At 30.7% G+C, this 15,441-nt stretch overlaps 1 pseudogene across 1 annotated transcript; it reads right to left on the minus strand.

Moving 5' to 3' along the window:
* Window positions 1-5,772: 5,772 nt before the first annotated feature.
* LOC111317787 (elongator complex protein 2-like) lies at window positions 5,773-13,511 on the minus strand (annotated as a pseudogene). The gene is made up of 10 exons (XR_016331613.1): window positions 12,911-13,511; window positions 12,736-12,823; window positions 12,446-12,531; window positions 12,093-12,246; window positions 11,322-11,483; window positions 10,375-11,050; window positions 9,257-9,578; window positions 7,495-7,712; window positions 6,773-6,949; window positions 5,773-6,348 (listed from the first exon to the last, which is right to left on the minus strand). The product of XR_016331613.1 is annotated as an elongator complex protein 2-like (transcript).
* Window positions 13,512-15,441: the final 1,930 nt, after the last annotated feature.

Here is a 15,441-nt window from a genome sequence, read left to right on the forward strand (position 1 = left end):
AAAAAAAGAACAAAAATATAAAGGAGGGTGAACGCTTAAATGGGACAAAGTTATCAAATAAATAAAAGAAGATAAAGTGTCGAATTTGTTTCAAGTTTGGTTAATATTCAAGGACATGTTCATAAAAAAAATATAAGTTACAATCTACTTATATGATTTAAAGTTTAACTTACAACTTGTTTAAACTAATGTTTTGTTTTTTATGCATTATAGGATAGTAACACAGGACAAGCTGAAGACATGAATACATCAAATGCCTCAAAACTTGTAGGATTAGAACACTATGCCACAGTAGCAGCTATTTCACCCAGAGTGATTAAAGCAGTAACCACACCTCTCAGAATGTCCAAAGTAGTAGCCATACCACTAAGAGTATCCAAAGTAGCAATCACACCATCCAAAGCAGCAACCATACCATTCAGTGATCAGGATAATAGCCATACCACCCACAATGACTAGAGTAGCAGTCACACCACCTAAAAATGGTACATCCACACCATCCAAATAAATTGTAGCACTCACAAATTTATACTGACTATAATAGCCTTACCATTAAAACAAACTATAGCAACCAGACAATATAGAAACATAACAACAATCAATGCAGTACCAAAGGCCACAAAACCCCAAAAGTTACCTGTGCAAAAGAAAAAATAGAAAATTATAGAAAAACTTGTAGCATCTAGAACCAATAAGAGAAAAATCATGCAAGGAATAGACATATATGTTAACGAGAAGACAAGACTGCAAATATTAAATGTAAGGGTCCTTTATTGTGTAATTTTTGTTTTGTTGTTAGATTGTTTAGTATTTATGTATATATGCTAATGAATTATATTTTATCAAATAGCCTAGATTAAAAAGACAAATGTTGATCTCCACTCCAAACAATGCTAAGTGTACATCAACATCAATAGAACTGTAAATGGTTCTCTAAATAAGGAGATTGATGGTCATTTAGATGGTGTTACTAGATATAAAAATGAAAAATCTAGGTAACCTATTTATATATGTTACTAAATGTGACTTTGATTCATTGTTTGGTAATACTTTAATGGTTTTAATATAAGATTTAAGAAATGACTTGTTGGGTTTCAAGAGGAAGAGATAAACTTCAACAACACTTGATGACACTCTAACTCTTCTACATAGATACAAAGTACACAAGAAAGTCAAGTTGAGAAAAAAGTCAAAGAGCATCAAGTCCAGTAACATTTTTAAGAATTTATATGAAAGTTATTTTTTCACATGATACCTTTTTGTAACATTTTGTGCTTTTTGTTGTTGTTTTTGTTATTTTTGAATATTCACGATCAATTTATTTATGTAATGAGCAGTGATGAAGGTACATTATTGGATGTTGTATGAATTACTTTCAGTCAATGATGAATGAACTAGTTTCATCTTTTTTGTAGTTTCATCTTGTTTTATCTTGTTTATGGATCAATTATGGATTTTTTTCTACTTTTTTTAAATAATCATCAATCATTTATTTGTGTGTAATGAGTAGGGAATTGATGAACTTATTTCATGATGGATCATTGATGTATTGGTTTTACCTTATTTATGGATCAATAATGGATCTAAATGAATGAATTGGTTTAATCTTGTTTGTGTGATGATCAATTGGTTTCATCTTGTTTATAGCAACAATATAAACCAATTATCATAGTCACAGACAACATAAAGAAAGATGGCTAACTGTTATTGTAGCAACATTCAATTTTGAGAAATGGAAAAGAATAAAGATAAAAATGAATTTGGCATATTATTTTTCCCATGAACATTATGCTCTTTTGTAAATGGTACAATGTTACTTGTTTAGTTATTAAATTGTTTGTAAAAGTATTATGCATATTCATTGTCCAACCTACCATGCAGAATTGATGATAGAGACAATCTAGTATTAACTGCTTGTAATGACAAAATAGTCTACTTTAGTAGTTAAAAATAGAAATGTAGAGAAGGTGGTACAAACATTATGGCCAATGTGGAAACAATTTAGAAACAAGTATAAGCTAAACTAACTTGTAATAAAAAGATTTACGCAAATGGCTAGAAACAAAAGAAAAAAAAATTAGTATATTTTTTACATTCAAAGAATCAAAACCACCAAGTTTTGGTAGATATACCAAGGATATAAACTGAGACACATAATAGTAATGAATAGAAGAACAACATTATCCAAGAAAAAGAAAAAAGGAGAAAAATTAAATCAGAGTCCAACCTAATGAATTTGCTATCTTCTTAGATTATTTCCATTAATTGTTCCCTTGAGATATACTTTTTTGAAAGATCGTTCTTTCCATTTCTTGTATGTTCCAATTTTCTTAGCTTTACTCAAAATAAATGAAGAAAACTAAATATTTGATCTAAAATATTGCTTTCATTTCATTACTTCATCTTTATGGCAGTTTAGAACAAAATATAGAATCTTTCTATAAATTCTTAAAATTTTTTAATCTATCATAAAATAAACTCTAAAATGAAAATGAAAAACACCATACAAGACACTAGTAACACAATTTGGTAGTACCATATTAGTCTTCGACCCTTTGCTACCAAATCCTTGTATGATTTCTTTTTCATTTTTAGAATCCAAACCTCATTCAAGCCTATTAACTTCATTATTATTGCAATTTTCCTTTAATGCGGTATTTTTTTTCCTTTTTTGCTCTTAGCTAGTAATTTGCCCTTTTCAAATCTCAATTCCTCATTCTGATTTTCATTTTCACTATCCAACAAATACTCATCTTCAACCCATTGAAAATATCATAATTCACACCCTGCAAAACATTAACAAAAACAAATTTAGTTTTACCCGTCAACTCAAAACCAACTCTACATAAATCAACAAATGTGCAGAACATCTTTTTGAACTTTTCACACCTATAAAATTTTCACGAATTAGAGCCATTACTCCACAATAACAACTGATTAAAGTAAAATGATTTCTTATTCTTAAGCTACAGTTTGATCGTGACTACTAAGAATGTCCATTTCTCTTCGATGAATCTTCAACAAAACCTCCATATCTTCTTTCAGCCATCTTACTTTCTTTGTTTATCGTTGATTTCATAAAGGTAGTAGTTGTGATTTCACAAGTTTTGATTTTGCTTTGATTTTGCTAAAATTTTAAAGAGTTTTCTGAATTTAGGGTGGACAGTGACATAGGTATTGAATTTAGGGTTTACAATTTAAGGGAAAATTAATTTTTTTTTACTTATTCTTTTTCTTTTTTTCAGAATGCCAAATATATAGTCACATAAGCATGACATGTAAGCAAAACTTAAGTTGACATATCATTTTATGTCAAGATGATGGTTTTTTATTGGCTAAAATAGTCAAGTCAGCAACTCGGCTAACGAAGTAAACTCTTAGAATAAATTGATACACGATTTGAAAATTCAAGTACCTATTTAGTAACTTTTTAAGTTTAGGTACCAATCCAAAAAAAAAAAATGCATTAGTTCAAGGGCCAAATAGACATTATCCCAAATACATTTAAAAAGTGTAATAAAGAAATATAGTTAAAAATTTTAAGTATTTGGTATTATCATGAGTAATTGAAATATCTAAAAAAAATGCATAAAATAATAAAATATTATAAATATATGTATAATATAGTTATTTTTTTTAAAACGTATTTTTTTCACTAAAAAACACATTTTCAAAAGCTTTTTAGTTTGGATTGACAAACCGAAATTTTAGAATGAAAAGTTTTTTTTTTTTAATATTAATACTAGATTAAAAGCAGCTTTTAAATACAAAATTTACTTTCAATATCAATGCTAAACTAGATCTAATTGGATTACATCTTTTATGTGTTTGCTTATATTCATTTGAATTTTTTGAAAAAAATTCACATTTATCATTTTATTTAAAGTGATAGATCAAATTTACCATGCATTATACTTTTCAATTTGATTAAAAGATCAGGAAAAGTTTAATGGTAAAATAACATTTTAAAAAACATTTTAACTTTTGATTAGTTTTGAATTAATATCATAAATGATACCAAAATTATAGTGAAATATTAAATTTGGTACTAAATTTTAAAAATTTTTAATGTGATACCTGAATTATAAATTAATTAATTAATATGATATTTGAAAAGTTATTTGTCCATCACATGTTATCATTTATAATTAATCACATTAAAGATAAATATTATATTAGTTAACGCATGCATAATTTAAATATCACATTAACAATTTTTAAAATTTAAATACTCTATTGAATATTTCACTATAATTTAAACACCATTTATGATTTTAACCCACTATTTTTTTGACTAAGTAGATATAGTTCAATTCCCGCAGCTAGAAGTCCTTTTGGTGGACTACGGGTAGTTAAATGTAAGTTTTCACTAAAATTTACAGCACGTCCAAATTCTACAATTGGATTACCTCCTCTCACCTAAATGTTAAATGTTTAAGTACTCAAAAAATTACACCTATAAAAAATAAATGACAAATTTAAACCATCATTTTAAATAAAATGATAAGTTTATTATTATTATTTTGATAGAATCGTTTATTTTGGGAGAAAAAGAATTCGAATTCTACATCCCTTCTGTTATTGATCTTGATTTTTCTGATTTTATTATTATTATTTTTTAATTTTGAGAGAAAAGGTATTTGAATTAAGCTGTTTCAACATGAGAATGGGTTCCTAATTTTGAAAGAGAATAGAAGCAGCTATGTTATAATAATTTACCGCACTGGTTGAATTGAAAGTCTTCAGCTTGAAATATATCAATGGTTACAGTAACCTACAAGCATTAATTAAAGTTTGCGAAAAGATGCACCAAAAAGCAACTGCTGCTGAAGAGTTTGTGAGATCAATTTCTAAGACAAATCAGATGAAGGATTTTCGAAGTTTTAATGGGCATATAATCAAAATCGTTGACAATGATGATTCACTAAATATGTGAAAGAAAGAAAGAAAGAAAGAAGGTAACTCACTCCAAAATGGAGCAAATTCCTTCAAAGGTTCACAGCTCAGCATCTGATAACAAGCATGTGGGTGGGTGGCCGTGGCCGTGGGAGAAAGAATTAATGATCAGAATCAGCATGCGGGTGGTTGTGCAGCATTCATGGTGCGAAATAAGCTTTTCTTTTTCTCAACTTTGTTTCTCTTAAGAGTTCAAATTTTATTTAAAGTTTTTAGTTAATTATATAACCTGTATTTTCAGTTTTAATGATTTAAGTAATCTGCATGCAGCTTCGAAAAGATTTATAAATTCTATCATCATTCAGAAGCTACAATCGTCTGATCAATTCTCAGTTCAGTATCCTTCGATCTATTTTTCAATCGTTTCAAAAAATAAGGTCACCAGGACACCTTACAATTTTGAAATTTTACTAACTTGTATTCAAAATAAGTTGACATACTTGATGCAATTACAATGGCGGTTAGGAACTTTAAAAAGTTTGGAATTCAAATGAAATAATTCCAGGTTAAAACTGAAAAGAAACCAAAATAACCCTTTTAATTCCACAAAACTACAAGAGGGAAATGCTAGGACCCTCAAGAGGAAAGAACGCCTCTCTCCTCCGTCAGGGCAACTTGCTGTTTTCTCATGACAATTTAGTTACACATGCTTAATGAATAGAGGTGGGCCTAGCAGGGATCGGACCAGACCGAGTTAACATTTTCAGAGTCTTTGTCCAAGATCCTATCGTATCTGCCCATTTGATTAGTCAAAATTATATTAAAATATTAAAAGTTATTTTAATATTTAAATATTGCAAGTGGACATGGGCAAGAGAAGACAATAGGATAGATATTATAAATAAAATCCAAGGAAATAAGATGATTGATTTGAGCAAGTAGAAAAATAATTGTCGGATTATTCAACAATTACCTCGTGCAACCTCACACAATGATCAACTCCGCAAGAAGGAAGCTGGAGGCTGCCGCAATTTTCACTATTCTCACGCTTCCTCCAAGCCAAACGGTTAACCGCAGAAACATGGCACATGAATGTATCGAGCCGTATGAATATAGCAGCAGTTGCACCTGCTGCCAGAATGTTACCATCACTTCTTTCAACATTAATGCTCCAAAGATGAAGGGCTACACTCTCCATTCCAACTGCAAGAATCCCATGATTTCTTTGTCGGTCAACACCAACCCAAGAAAGGGCAGTGACACTGCTGTTGAACTGCGGCAAAGTTAGAAGCTGTTTGACTGAAGATGCTTTTTCCACAGCCCAAACCTTCACTGTCTTGTCCCTAGATCCTGTTGCAAATTCATGACCAAAAGGGTTCCAAGAACACGCCCAAATTATACTTTTATGGGCCTCCTGCCTCACCACAAGGTTGTAATCGATTTCACCAGTGCCTAGAGATAAACCAGATGATTATAATCTTCTAATTTAACAGAAGATAAAACTATCAAGGGTTCCATTCCATCAATGTATGGAATATATGAATCATTAATGCAAATAACTGTTTTATTCATTCCACTTACAATTTATAATTCCCCTCCTTTTTTTTTTGCATTCCTAATTCCCCTCCATTTAATCACAGAAAATAGGCATAAAAAATTAGGATTACAGTTTTTAATGTCATCCCCATTTTGATAATTATTTGACCATAAAAAGTACACAATGAGCTTAACATGTCTTTTTGGCACAACTTCAGCGACAGTTTCCTTTTTTGCAAGACAATTAATATACTTCCATGAACTTCAATTGGGGACGGACCAACTAGAATGTGTACCTAAAGGGAACAGTGTTATTACACAATTAGTAGATTTTAGGTACCTGTTCTATTGATTTTGAAAATGGAGAACTAGCGATCCCTTGAGACTGACAAAAGAAGATTGTCATCACTAGAGAATTCCATCTGTGTCACTTCAAGCTGTGAGACTGCAAGCAACCAACAGCTTTCCATGAACCCACTTGCCATAACCATATTTCTGCTACTGTTGCTGACTGGGCCTGCAAACTTGGTAGTATAAGAAACAATTGAAAAAGGACTTTGGTTTGACGGTCAATCACTTCAGCACATATAAATCAATATCACATAGCATTCCTAGTTTCAAGAACATTTATGCCTCCAAGATACCAAATTAACCTACTAAATTTCAATTATGCATGTAAATCTCTTCCCTTGGTTGTTTTACTACCTTTTTAGATATTCCCAAACTTATTACTATGATATTTCCATTCTGTTTCTCAAACTTTTTAAAAAATTTCTTTCCTGAATGACTTTAACGAGCTCCACCCATGCTAGAGAATCTAGAGATAACCTCATCATTTGTGAAATAATGGCCTGCTTCTTAGAGTTTTTCTCCAAAGTGAACATACATAAAAACGTCCCCAAAATAAGCACACACACGACTCATAACCATTGCAATTTAACAACCACTGTCAAAAGGGGTGTTGATTCCAAACATGCATGGGGGCAAGATTATGTCAAACACTGCTAGCAAATTCATTGGAATTACATTTCTAGTAAGCCAAACAGTACAAGAGACATGTACCTTACAAGATGAAGCAACAAGCTTGCCCTCATGGTCACAGCATAAAGAAAACAGCTCATTCCCATGACAGTAGAGTTTGTATGATTCCGTCCATAGCGTATGCCATGCAAGTTGATCCTCAACAGGAGGTTCAGTTAAAACAACCGAAACAGCATCAGGAATGGATTCAAGAGTGTCAAGACCATCATTTCCAACATTATCTGGGATCTCATGGGTTGCTGCAAGGAAAAATTTTCCTGTCAAATAATATAAACTCATGCACACAAACTGGTAGAGATAAACTTAGGTCATTGCAAAAATAAAAGAAGCAAGAAACTTTCACCATACAAAGGAAACAATAACAAAAATGATAACGAGATATTAATGTTGCAAACTTCTTGTGTTCACTGGCAGATATTGAGTATGAAAAGCAGAAGCAAATGCTTCTGTCAATGGGCAGTTGTCCAGAATAAAGAGAGCAGAGGCAAATACTTGCCTTTGACATTTTTTCTCTCCTTCAAAGCAATATATTAGCTTGGGTAGGATAGGTGTATGTCAATTTTAGTCTGCATCTAAATGGTTCTTAAGGCATAAGCACCAAAAATGGTTCATAGATCTATAAACTCGCAAAGCTTTTCCTCTTTATGAAAGAAAACTCAATTAAAATCTAAATAGTTTACTAGAAACTAGATCACAAGACAGTGAAACTTATGTTAGGTTCACAAAGTCATCTGATAAAAAGAAAAAAAAAAGGTACAAGAAACATAAAAAAATCTGTTAAGCCCATAAAAATAGCAAGATTAAATACTAGCAGTCTTGATGTGGATATTAAAGGATTCAGGAAAAGATAAAGCTGCAATAGGATTTATCTTAATTTCCAGCCAAACAACTTGATGTAAAACAAAAATTCTGAGCTTGATTGATTTAAGAACCTAATACCAGACACTTGGAGCACTTTTAACTCCAATAACCTCTCAAATACATATCTCTAAATCAGCATGTATGAGACAAACTACCTTGACAATTTTAAGAGGGTGAACACATTTTTGCTTCATAAAATGATAATTCATAGCAGCAGCACAACTTCAACTACCAAATACTTTCATACCCCTGTCCCTTATCCTACGTATAGTTTAATTCAAAAAATTGCCTTATCTTCTGTGATGCCATATCAGGCTATGATGTTCAATAAGAATAGTACTTCCAACATGTAATTGACCCTTTCTCCTTTTGCTTCTCAATTAAACAGCAGGCGACATGGCATAGCCATAGCTTACCGTGCTTCAATTTTATCCTAGTATCATTAGGAGAAATGGAAAGACTAGATGTTCAGAGAAGCTTACAAGAATTCAATTTGTTGTTCTAGAATCTAAGAGCTGAATTATTGTATTTGGCAAGAAACAAGAATCAAGAAAAAACAATTTTAATAAATTGCAATATAAAAAAAAATGTCAAGTTCACATCATCTAACAAAAGAAAACCTTGCATGCAGCACTTAAATTTATTGAAATGGAAAGACTAGCTGTCCAGAGAAGCTTAAAAGAATTGAATTCGTTGTTCTAGAAGCTAAGAACTGAATTGTTACATTTGGCAAGAAACAAGAATCAAGACAACATTTTGATAAATTGCAATGACCAAAAAATGTCAAGTTCACACCATCTAAGACCCTAGCATGCAGCACTTAAATTTATTGAATATCAAATAATAATAAAAATGGGTATCCTAAGGATCTGAGGTGGAATGCACATATTGCATATTGCGGAGTTATGTACAAGAGACTAACCATTTAAATAAATAGGTTTCTGTGACAGACCAAGAGAAGACATATTGGCACCCAAGACCTGAATATCTACTTGGAGGTCTTCGGGAAAAGTAGACTGTTCTGAAGAAGCATGATGCAATGTCTTTGAGAAGGATAAAGGGGCTTCAAACAATCTGGTAACTTTCTCCTCTGCTCCACTGACAAAATGATGGTTCCCTTTTCCTTGAATGATAGCTGCATAATTAATGTCATGCCCATGAACTTGAGGCCAAGCAATTTCACTCCAGCAGTCCTCATCAGAATGAGGATCTTGATTGTGCCATGAAGCAAAAATACGAGTTGTCTGCAATGAGAGGTTGAAGCATCAATAAGGCCATTTAATATCGTGAAAAATTCAAAGGAATGTTAGTATCTATCAAATATCATCCCCTCCTCTTTGAAATAAATAAATTACAAAAGGAACCCACAAATTCAACTTGATTTTTATGTCCACAAATTGTTAGTAGCTCTTATACAAGCATGCAAGCAAGAGATTCAAAAGTAACAAAATGATGACCTTTTTCTAGCATTTTTAACTAAATATTAGCAACTTCTCCTTCTTGACATGGTCTTTCAGGACGAACGGCATTAACTGCTCCAACATGAAAATTTTTTGGGGAATATCGTTGTGATATCCTTTTCTTAAAAATCTTGATTACTTGTTTATTTTCCACCGAATGTCAGACAAAAAATGTTTCAACTTAAAGCTATTACTGAAATTCCATATACTTTCAAGCATAGTTACAAAATGTCTTGGCAAGTACCAATGCAATACTTTTCTCACAGATTCCGTCAGTTTGAAGCATTCTAGTATTTGACAAATGTAACAGATTTTATCTTACCTTGTCCTTAACAAGGCATCAACTGACCATGCAAGGTACGCTAGTAAGGAGATGCACATAAATCAACATGCACAAAAGGAGATGCACATAAATCAACATGCACAAAAGAGATATACACGTGAACCAAAATAATCATAAAAAGTTGGGAGGACCACATTATCTTGTGTGTTACAATTTACCATTTAACTACAAGCAGAGAACTCAAAGCATGAATAAAAGTTCATAAACCTACGTCTAAAACATAAGTAAACAACTCACCTGATCATGACTAACTGAAAGCATGTACTCACCGCACCTTGCCCATGCAATATCTGTCACTGCTGCAAAATGCCCAGAAGGGACTTTCTGTGGTTGCCAATTATCTGTGCTAACACCAATATTTTTCCACATATGGAATTGAGCCACCATATCCATGTGCTAAGATAGAACGTGCGTCTGGGCTCCAATGACCACCATAAAAGCCTAAAGCACAATGGCTTAATTCCCCAACAGTGACCACATTCATCCAAATACCAGTTTTCCTCTCAGGTTGCCAGATCATCATTGTCTTATCCATTGATGCAGATAGAAGGCTTTGGGGTTGATAACAGCCAATCCCTTCTTCAGCAGCCAATGAAGGTGGTTGCCACTTTACAGAATATACCCAATCCTCATGTCCAATCAGAAGAGATTCCAAAGATATTTGGTAAGAGAATGAGCCAGCTACAAAAACAGGACCTTCAATATAAGATGCCAGGCTTATTTTACTTCTTCTATATGTACCCTCTGTGTTGGCTAGAGAACCTCAGAGAGTCAACTTCCATATGCGTATACCTTTGTTCTGAGATGAACTTACAAGCAGAACACTATTGGCTTCACCACTGAATATAGGTAATGAGAAGTCCAAACTCCAGATCCAATCTGTATGCCCTTTTAATTCACAAGCACAAACAAACTGGGCATGCAAATTTTAAAAAAAAGCTAAATTATTTATAGGCCACAAAAGATATTTGGGGGAGATTAAAAATCACATGGTTCAAAAAATCAGGAATTTTTGGGTAGCTTGACACCTTTTAGAACACATGGCCTTGGATAAGGCAGAATGGAGAAAGAGGTTTTATCTGTTGAAGCTCTATCAGTTTGGAATTAAAAACATATTGAGTTGAGATTAGTAGAAAATAATTGATGCATGGAAAAATGAAATGGATAAATGAGACATTGGTTACCTTTCTGGCCCTCTCCCCACAATAAAGATATATCTTGTTATCCAATCCCCCCATTGCCAGGGCTATAAACCCTGTATTCGCAGGCAGTTGCGCAAGTGAAAGTGTTACCATTGGTCTTGAGCCAACAATAAGACTTTCCAGACATGACAAATTTACAATCACCTAGAGGAAAAAAAACAATCAGGGCTTCAATGGTAATCAACTACTGTTCAATGATTTGTTTTAAGATGATAGCAAATGGTTGGTTAACAACAAAATTTAAAGAAATAACAGATTAAACAAACACAAGAAAATCATCAAAACGAAATGCTAAAATAAGATTATAATTGAAGCACCATAAAGAGAATGCTACAACAAACTGCCTCTAGCCTGGTTGCATCCTGCATTGCAACCTTGATCTTTTGGTCGATTAATGCTTGTTTAACAGAAAAGGCATCAAAACAGTGGAGTAGAAAGTTCAAGGAATCTATTCTCTATCCCTAATCTCAATCAATTTCAGAGATAACAAGTGAACAAATTGATTCCAGTTTTTAAGAAATGGGAAGTGAACAAATTGATTCCAGTTTTTAAGAAATGGGATTTGTGAGGTCAGTTCATCTAATTAATTTAGTGCAATGGAAGATAACATGGTGTATACATGGGGAAAATTTTGCAATAACTATCTTTACAATCACAGCAAGTTAGAGAACCGGGGAAAGTAAAAAACTACTAATTAACAATGACTTCAAATGCAAAATGGTTAAACTAAGTTTTGTCAAACATTTGACTCACCGCCAGCAGAAGATGGAAACATAATATCCCATACCCAAACGGTGCCATCAGAAGAAGAAGTAGCAAATATTGCATCACTTTGAGAAACCATGAATCCAGTAATGCATGTAATGCCTTTCTTATGTGATTGTGGCAGTTGTAAAACATGCCTCCACTGTACATAAAAAAAGGGGGGGGGGGGCAAAAAGAAGATTAAATAAAACAATTGTAGGTAAAAGATCCAATGAAAATCCACTATGCCAAATTCTTTAAAATAATACTTAAAAAATACCACCAAGGCATTGCAGCAACCCAGTGTATTTTGTTTTCTAACCAACTCAGCCGAAAAAACCAACATGCTGAAGAGCAAATACCTTATTGTTGGCAAGAGATAGTTCCCATAGAATAAGAGCACCACCAGCATCTTCAGACAGTAGATAATGCCGCACTAAATGTTTTGCTGCAAGTAACAAACGAAAAAAGTTCATTACTACACCAATTTTGCAGCCAATCAAACTTAATCCAGAAAATCTATAAACCAAAATGTCTCTTTCCTTTTCCTAGTTATATTCAAGCAACCAAAGAAAGCAGTTTCCCAATTAAAATTAACAGAAAAGCTATACGTTTTGCAAAGAAAGCAACGAAAAAAAAAAAAAAACTGTACCTTTGTATGCAAACTTGTTACTTGGAAGCCAATGCGTGCAGTTCATAGTTGCCTTATGACCAGGAAGTGTCGTCAAAATCTGAGCAGACTACATGTAACAAAACAAGAAAGAAAAAGGTTTGATTTAAAAAAAAAAAAAAGAAGAAAAAAAGGAGAAAGATGATAAAGGATGAACCTTGGGAGAGAAAATAGCAACAGCGTTTTGGGCACCAAAGGAGACCAAATCAGAAGCACCCCATGAAACGTTGTTAACTATTCTGTTGCAACCTGCTCCTATGAACAATCTTTTCACTTCTGCTTTACTGTTATTTATAGACATTTCTTATTTCTTTTTTTCCTAAGTGAACAAAGCAGGGAGAGAAAGGGGGCGGAAGAGACACTTGCTGCGCATAGAAGTGACAGAGGGCGACTAAAACTCTTGAAGCTCTCCCCAGTTTGGCTCTCTGGCTGGGAGATAGCGGTTTGGTGAAGAAGGCTTAAGGTTTTTGGAAAGAGAGAAATAAACTGGGCTTGGTTGATCCCGGGCGTCAAACATCGTATCCAGGCCCATCTAAAGTGGGTAGTCCGGCTCACCAACGACTTTAACATTTTTTTTTTAATTTATTACTACTATAAAATAACTAGCTTATGATGGTTCGATTTAAATGTTAGATTTATCTATTTAAATGTGTTTACCAAATCATGAATTAACATTATTTAAAAGCCTGCACATTCAAAGTATAGGTAAAATACATATATTCAATATACCACTCCATAAGAAAATTAAAATATTTTATAAAACACGCTTGACAAATTTTGAAATATATGATAACAGTATTATTAAAGAAGAAAAAATATTCAAAATATACGATAAACAGTATTATTGGTAACAATAACAAAATGTTAAAAAAAAAAATTCCATCATTTCCAATGAAATTTCTTCAAATTGTATCATCTTTATTTTTTGCAATCATTTTTTGCACTAACAAGTTTATGTAATCTAAATATAATTTATATTTATTTAAGAGAAACTATAAATTTAAAATTTTAAAACAATATATGTGATGATTTTTTTAAGGAATTTCAAAAATATAATGGATAAATTTCATTTAGGTCTTTAAGTTTTAAACATAATTTAACTTAAATTCATTAGTTTAAACATCTTAAACTTTTCAATTAATAAAACAATGAGATCTTTTTATCAGTTATCTGTTAATTATTTCATTAAAAATTTCATTAAAAAACTATTTTATCCCTAAAAAAATTAATCTCCTCAAATACTCACATAATTTAATATTTTATAATAATAAATTATTTTTATTTTGTCTCAAGATATATAAAATATATTAATAATATAAAAAGATTTTTTAAATGTAACATATAAAAACAAAACTTACAATTATAAATATACTAATATGTAAATATACATATACAAAATGAATATATCAAGCATGTAAAAATTTTAACCAAACCTTTTCTTTTTTTTTTCTTCAACTAAACATTTTTTTCTTATTATATGTTACATGTTCATTTTCTTTGAAATTTGTTTTATGTCAAAAAATTGTTACATATACAATATATTCATTTTATTATAAATATTTACATATTAGTTTATTTATAATTGTGAATTTTGTTTTTATTTATTACACCTAAAATTTTTTTATATATTTTAAGAAAAAATTAAAAAACTTTATTTATATAAATAACTGCTTTATGTGAATATTTAAGGATATTGATTTTTCAATGGTAAAATTATCTTTTAATAAAATCTTTAATGAAATAATTAAAATACCACTCTTATTAATTGAAAAGTTTGAAACAGAATTTTTATATTTTAAACTAATAGATTTAAGTTGAATTATATTTAAAATTTGATATCGTAGATGAAATTTATCCTATTAGATTCATCTTAGCATCTGGCTCTTCAAAATTTTATACTTAATTGTTTTTAACTTCACATTTGCACAGCATTTGGGATCGAGGAAGTAAGCAACATTACTTGCATTTTAAACGGATGCAATAGCTTCGCAACTTTTGGTATTGAGATTGCAACAGAGTATCACTTTGTACTGGGAATCACATTTCCATTATTAGCTGATTGCAGTACAAAATGGATGCAAAGTTACAATGCAATTACGCGGTAAAAAACGATTCTTGTTGTTTTGCTGACATTTATTTTTAAAAATTATTTTTTGAAAAATAATTACATTTTTCGAAAAAAAATAAAAATTTTTTGTTATTTAATGAAAAATGTTTTTTGTTATTTAGATGAATTAATGAAAAATGTTTTTTGTTGTTTAATTGTTTTTTGAAAAATCTGTTTTTTAAATAATATTAATATAACTATTAAAATATTAAAAAAAAATTATTATTAAAGTATAATGAAATTATTTATTATTAAAATTATTAATATTCTAAAATAATTATATTTTAATAGTCATAGTTAATATTAAAATATTATTATTATTATTATAAAAAAACTTAAAATAAAACTATATATTATTCTTCTATATTAATATTTTAAAATATTTAAAATAGTATTACTATTCTTAAAATATTATTTTTATTAATATTAAAATAGTAATATTTATTATTAAAATATTTATATTTTATATTGAAAGTATCTATTATTAAATCATAACAAAAATCTTTTTTATTTATATTTATTATTAAAATAATATTATAAATACCTTAATAAATGAAAATATATGATTATATAATTTAAAC

Source organism: Durio zibethinus, chromosome 2 (genome assembly GCF_047325235.1).
Source record: "Durio zibethinus cultivar Kanyao isolate XHJ-2024 chromosome 2, ASM4732523v1, whole genome shotgun sequence".
NCBI classification, from domain to species: Eukaryota; Viridiplantae; Streptophyta; class Magnoliopsida; order Malvales; family Malvaceae; genus Durio; species Durio zibethinus.